The following is a 7,483-nucleotide window of genomic DNA, read 5'->3' as shown; positions in this document are numbered from 1 at the left end:
TATTGATTTTTTAAGTTTAGTTTCTAAGATGAAGAGTTGTATACATTTATATATATTAAGTACATCAAACTTTTAAAAATTAAGCACACACAACTTTCATATATTAAGTGCATTAAACATTCCTCATAGGAATTTGTAATACTGCTAAAACGCCCACTAGGGGGCGTCCCGGGCTACTAGTTGTACAGATGCCCCTGGTGTGGGACACAGTTTTGTTCAGCTTTTTTGAAGCTTGATAACTCCTGTACTTTTTGTCGAAAATTTCTGAAATATTGTAGGGAGGTTTGTTTATTAGGTGATTGATGCTATTAAATTTTGGTGTCGATGGGGTGTGGAGATAGGGAGGTCTTGTGTCGTATCTCAAGTAGTTGAATTTAATGACGCATTTACTCGTTATTAGTATTTACAAGTTTTTTTTTATAAAACTCATCCCTACCCTGAAAACTTTTTTAATTATTAGAAAATGGCAAAAAACTATGATACTTTTTTATAACAGATGGTGTTGCATGCAGTTTTAAATGTTTAATAAAACATCCAACACCTTCTATCGCTGAGAATTCTTTACTTAATTAAACACTAACGTTTTCAGCCTAATGCAATAGGCCATCTTCAGGTGCATTTTAAAATTGTAACAAATGGAACGTCTGAACATCTGAGACTAAGAATTTTTATATTTTAATTTTTCTTTTATGTAGAATTTCCATGCAAAAGCTAATCCATCTGCATCTCTTGTATTAATATAATTAATTAATGCAACCATCCTTTACTTTTATAGATTTCAATTTTTTTTTCGTGCAAAGCTAATGATGGGGAACGCGTGGTCTTGAGAATAGGTGCTTCACTCCATTTAACTACCGAATCCTCTGCTTGTGCCATACTTGACAAAACTGTGTTGCAGTGCCCTTTATTAATGTTGTGAAGTACTATATTATTTTTCCAACGATTATCGACACGACTGTGTGCCGGAAATAGCTGTTACCTAACGGGTACTTTACGAGGATTCGCGTTAATGTGCCAGGCCTGGACTTTAAGCATGCACCGAATTAAATAATGACAAAGTTATTCAATAAAAATTCTAGTAATAACTATATACAAAATTTAGTAAAAATCCAATAACAATTTATTCAACGTAAATCAATAAGAATCAACCCGACAAAACTCAAATCAATCTATTTTCTAACTTAATTCTATTCCCTTTGGAACTCGACAAAAAATTCAAAGACTTAACTTATGTACAAAAATTCTTATGAACTAAGGTCCTAATCGTCACCTCAATATACTAGGAACCTTTTTCCTCAACTCTCAAGACTTTCTCTAATCTTCGATCCACAAATTGAATGACCTCAAAATCGCCTTGGAACTACTTTATCCCATCTGACACATCTGTCACGTTTGCTGATACGAAGCTCATCTCGGTCATCTTCACTTGAGGTTCGGTCTTTAAACTGTGAGGTGATGTCACAATTCTGAGTGAGATCACTCCCCTCATTTACATACTTATTTGCTTATTTGCTAACAATAAAAACTTTGTTTGTCTGGCAGCCTATTTTCCGACAATACTCGCTAACCTTTTACATTATTCTTTTTGACAATTTTCGGGATGTTTTATTCTTTAAGGTTTAGCAAGTTCCTAAGTTGTGCTCGTGGGGTCTATCCCCACCTTTTCTCGGTGTGGACTTACTTTTTTCCGCTCGGGAGCTCAAGTGTGCGTGAGTATTATCTACGGTGCTTTTCTCTCGTCGGTGAGTTGGTTTCTCTTCTATTTTTAAGTTTCTTAGGTGAGTGGTGAGGAAACCTTTGTCCTAACAAAACATAAGCCCCAAACAAAAATAGAATAAGAGCAAAAATAAAAATAACTAAAAAATAATGCTCGGACTTGGTTCCTTACATTGTCATACTTGTGTTCCTTAAGTCTAATAGCTAAATTCCTTCTTTTGACTCCAATATAGTCCTTCTTAATTCCTAATTGCTGATTTTCAAAAGGAATTCCATATATGCCTACTTTTTCTTCTTTCTTAAGCATGTCTTTATTATTTTTGAGAATACAGTAGACCCCCCTATAACGCCTAAATACGTTCCACTTTATAAGAATTTCACGTTGTAGGAATCCTTAAATGCATGAACCAATCGCAGCCGGACACGTGTGAAGTTTACGGACTACGGCTGTTTGAAAGGTTTTCTTCCATAAAGTTAATCGATTCTAGACTAATTCAACATTTCCAAAACATGTATAATTTTTTGAGAATAATCCGTATAAACTATGCTATAAACAAAAGTTTGTAGGATTACTTACCGAGTGTGCACCGTTCGACAGTGCCATTGCTTAAGCTTGTTTTCATCGCGGAGCAGCGCACCAAACCGCGGCCGCGATTTCTGATAAGTTATTTTTCTGCGAAAAATTCGTTGAACTTTGGAGACATCATTAATANAGGATTGATATTTGTTGGAATTTTGGTACTGTACAGTACATCAGAAGTATGTTTTTAATTTAAAATAAGTCAATTTTCTTTTCATTTAAGTAATAATAATAATCGATGAGTAATTTATACATAGATGAGAAAAAAATTATAGCCTATATATTAGATAACCAGACCGTCGAGAGGAGAAAGTTGGGGATTTTTTTTTCTCCGGGCCCTATAAATTAATGTTTTTACTAACAGAAAATAAATTTTTTAAGATTGTTTTTTTTTATTAATTAATAAAGAAACATTCAATGAATTTCATTTGTTCAAGGAAACAAAAATCATGAAGGCAAATGGTGCCTGCTCTAACTCCGAGCCTCATACAAGCTCTCGATGGCCCTACAGACAACCATTGTTGTTAAATGATCGATTAGAGGGATAACATAATAATTGGTTGCTAACTATTAGCATGTTAAATTTCTTAAACATGAATTTACACTTTATTTTATTAAACTTGTTATAAAATTTTATTAATATTTGAGCCCCTTTTTTTATAATGAAAATGTATTGGTTTTGTTCAGATAACTTTTATTGAAAGTGGGGGGTCAAACAGTTCAAGTAAGTTTTCGATGTTGCTATAGTGACAATAGACAAGAGAGCAGTTTTTAATAACAAATATCGTGCGCCAGTCGTCACAAATATGCCCGCCGGCGCCAAGATTCTAACTCCACTACAAGAGCAGGGTACTTTAAATTTTAAAAATTTGTGACCTTAAGAAAAATGATACACAGTATTTTTTGGGGAGCATAATGGGAATTGTCCTTGTCTTCTTGACGATTCGGATAAATAATGAATGTAATGATACATGAATGTGGTTTAAATGCTATTCTGGCATTATAAAGAAATGAATTTGTTAAATTTTTATATTTTTTACTGTGGAATGCATGCTAGAAATTTAAAAAAGGTCTCAAGTATTTTTAAATATCGATTGCTAGCTTTTTCCCCGGACCCTCAGCATTCGAATATCTATATACCACTGCTTAAAAATCACCACTACATTCCTACTATAATAGCACTGTTAAGATTCCATGTAAAATAGCATAAATCCATTAGTGAGCAGTTATTAAAATGTAATTATTAGTAAATATAATTATTTAGTTGTCTTAGCAATTTGTCATAATTCAATTAAAAAGTTTAATTAAACAAAAGATCTTAATATATAACGTATTTTCTCGATTAAATGATAAGTCGCATCTATAAAACATGATTTTGAAGAGGAAAAAGTTTTATTTATTAGTAGTATTCATTAATAAGTCCATCACTAAAAATCTTATTTTAGTAACAGTATAATTCGTATTTTACTCAAATTTATGATCTAAAACTAACTTTTAATAATGACAGACAAAATTATTAATGTAATAATTGAAAATTATAACATATTATTAGACTAGTTCATTAAAACTTGTACTCATTAAATGTGCGAAAACAAATAAGAGGAATGCGGAAAAAATTTCATTTTATAAAACGTAATTTTATGTTCTCCAAATTTAATATTAAATAATAATAGTTTTAAATATAATAAATTTAGAACACTTAATTTGTGGATTTAATTTATTCGTCCAAAAAGTCAGATTGCCTTATAATTTCTTTATTCCAATACAAATTTGTTTATTTTAACGAGCACTTATTATGACATCGTCACAAATGCTGGGCTGCAATTTTTATATTATATTTTTAATGCTCTCCACCTCAAATTAGTAGTGGCTTGCCCCTGTATATCATACATTTCTTTTAACAATAGAGTCGTGCCGGTCATATATCAAAGAGAAAAGTTTTGAATGAAATAACATGACTTCCGGTTTGCATCGGAAGTTCATATATAGTTAATTGGGACCTCCTGCCCCTAATGTTTCTATATTAGATAGGAGTTAGATAGTCTCGGCTTTAACCTAACTCCATTCTCGGGCTTAAGGAAAGTCGGACGGACGACAGTAGGAATTTATAGATCTACAGATTATTCAAATTGCAGCCCAAATATCTTTAAAAGCAATAATTACATGGGACACACAATCTATTTATTTTACTAAACTCTTATATAATGCTTATATGGAGAAAAATAATACAATTCAAACAAAAAATTTTCATGTTTTTTCAGGAAAGCAATTTAAATTGTGTTATATCAAATCAATATTATCCATATGTCATTTGTGCCACCTATTTCTGTAATATGACCTGTGACACGTTTTCAGCTAAAAATCTAGCTATATTTTCAATGAATTCTATTCAAAAACCACAAAAATTAAAAAAACGCCTTGTTTTTGATATGTCAAACTTTCTTCCAGATGAGCGATATTATTTTTTTTTCTATCAATATAAAACGAGGTTGAGATTATAGATGTAGACAAACTGCTAATCGAATATGCTATTAAGATCTTGATATCGGCAGTAATTATACGATTATTTTTCAAATTACATACGTATAATTGTTTGCTTGAAAATAATTACCGTATTTACTCGCATATAAGACGAGATTTTTATCCATTTTTCACTGCTTCGAAAACCTAGGTCGTCCTATACGCGCGAGCGAAGGATTCTTTTCATTTTTGTATAATTTTTGTAAACTATGTATTCGCATATTTTACCAAATTCTCACCTGGTGTTTAAAAACAAAAGTATTTTATCTGGGTCGTTTGAATCGTTCTTGTGTATTGTCATGATTAAAGATGAATAGCAATAGGAAAAGCAAAACTTTTGAATTGAATTCCAAAATTACACGGGAGCCCGATATAAGTTTTAATTCATTCCCACGTGAAAACAGATGATTATTTGAAAATTCGAAGAAACTCATAAGTGTAATCGACGAAGAGTGAATTCGACTTAAGAATTGGCAAAAAAGGTTCCCGATTGTCCAGCTTTACATGAACAAATTATGTTGTCGATTTTACAAGAATTTTCCTTGAAGTTTAAAATGCCAGTAAATTTTTGCGGGACAATGTGAGCATTTACGTGCATTTGATATTTTATTTGTTATTAAACGAAATAAAATTAGAATTGTATTAATAAATCTAACTTTCTTTATTTTGATCTTTAAAGTCACACCTCGTCCTATATGCGAGATCGTCTTACATTCGAGTAAATACGGTATAATTGTATTGGACAAAAATTATTTCGGATATAAATCGTAACAGTAGCGCTCCTAACAGAAGTAACTGAAACTGTGTTAATTTTCCAAAACGACAAAAGATTCGGATATTACAATAAAATTTTAGGTAATTTTATATAAGTTAAAGCGAATTGTTTGAGTTAACTAAAGTAAAATATTTAAATATTTTTTTACTTGAAAGTTTGTATTCAAGTCTTTTGAAATGCTTTCGGTAAGGATACCCAAATTATCTCGAATATTGATGCAATAAACGTTAGTGAAGTTTGTACCCGAATACCCATCTCCAGCGCTAGCTTAAAACAAAAAAATATTTATAATTTTTTGTTTATCTCGAGTTACTGAAGTTTAAGATTGATATTTACATGAGATGATATAAAATTGTTGTTTTTAATAAATGATTTGTAAACGATTCAGATATTTTATTTTTTATAAAATTACATATTGAATAGTAGAAATAGATTAAATTGTAATTATTTCCGAAGGTAATACAATGTAAATCATCATAGTTTGTATTAATGTAGAGTTTGATTGTTGCCGCTCTTTAAATACTTAGCCTAAATGTGTGGATTAGATTATTTCGAATGCTAATCAAACTTGAAATTAAAAATGTCGTGAAAAGAAAATCGAAATCGAGATTTTAATAATACATTTTAAAGAAAAAATTGCGAAATCGTCTGTCTTCAAACTGACCTTTATAAAGAATCTCATGAGTTTGCGAGCGATTTTAAAATTTTGATGAACAATGGGGTGGGGCTGCCGGTTGAAAATGTCAGTCGATGCCATAGTTGGTCTTTAAATAAGGAATTCTGTTATATATAATTAATTAAAGAGATTCAATCAATATTCTTATTTGGACATGTAATATAATCATCGATTTAATAAAAATAAAAATTATATGATTATAATTATTACTGTTTATCAGGTTCATATATAATGATATTGTTTTTAAAGAAAAATATTTTGATAGAATGTATCATCATGGCGATAGTTATAATGTTCAAATAAATTTATAATTTTGGAAAAAAGTTGTAATTGCCAAAGTTTATTTATTAATTCATAGCATAAATTTGATTTATTGTTTTATGACTGTCTGTCAAAAGTAAGATACAAGAGATATAAATTATTAGTCATTTTTTAAAAATTGTTTTTCTGTTATGTTGATGCTTTATTAAAATATGATCTGAGATGTAAAAATATTAAAAACATTAATATTTTACCTTACTACTGTATACAAATTCTCATTCTCCATATTAACTTTTTATATTTCTTGCTTTTTTATTATTACTACTGCACATAACTAAAATAGTAATAATAATACTGTATCACATTAATCTGATGACCACTATCCCTTCAAAACAATTTCAAGTAAAAAATCTGACAAACACATATGTTAGTTATGGATTAAATTATTATTTTATTATTTAAATTATTTGTTCAAACACATGTTAATGAATAATTAAGTTGTTGGAATTTCATTTCCAACAGCTTATTTTGGATAGTAATATAGAATCTAGTTGTGAGAGTAATACTCGTAGATTAGATTATATTTTAGATGAATGAATAGGGAGCTATATCTTAAATCAGCGATTCCCAACCTGTGGTACGCTTACCCCTAGGGGTACGCGATAGGTTGTTTAGGGGTACAGGAAAAAGTTAGTTATTATGGCAGAAAAAATAATATATTATGTATCACAAACTAATAGTATTAAAAAATTATTAGATAAAAAATGTTCCTTGCAACAATCACAACTTTATTACCTGTATACATTTTTTCTTTTAGGTTTTTTTTCTTTAATTTAAAGTTACAATATGTAAAATTAACAATACGGTTACTCACTAAATTTCTTAAATGAGGGGTACAATCTAGAGATATGACATGTCACGGGGTACGCTAATGAAAAAAGGTTGGGAACCACTG

General features: G+C 30.0%; 1 protein-coding gene across 1 annotated transcript in view; it reads left to right on the top strand.

Moving 5' to 3' along the window:
- LOC111632209 (adenomatous polyposis coli protein-like) overlaps positions 1–7,483 on the top strand; it is a 77,917-nt gene that overhangs the window by 33,479 nt on the left and 36,955 nt on the right. The gene's annotated exons all lie outside the window — the stretch shown is intronic.

The sequence above is a fragment of the Centruroides sculpturatus genome, unplaced genomic scaffold, assembly GCF_000671375.1.
Source record: "Centruroides sculpturatus isolate CEXI.00-Female unplaced genomic scaffold, Cexi_2.0 scaffold407, whole genome shotgun sequence".
NCBI classification, from domain to species: domain Eukaryota; kingdom Metazoa; phylum Arthropoda; class Arachnida; order Scorpiones; family Buthidae; genus Centruroides; species Centruroides sculpturatus.
This window is presented reverse-complemented; position numbering and strand designations above follow the sequence as displayed.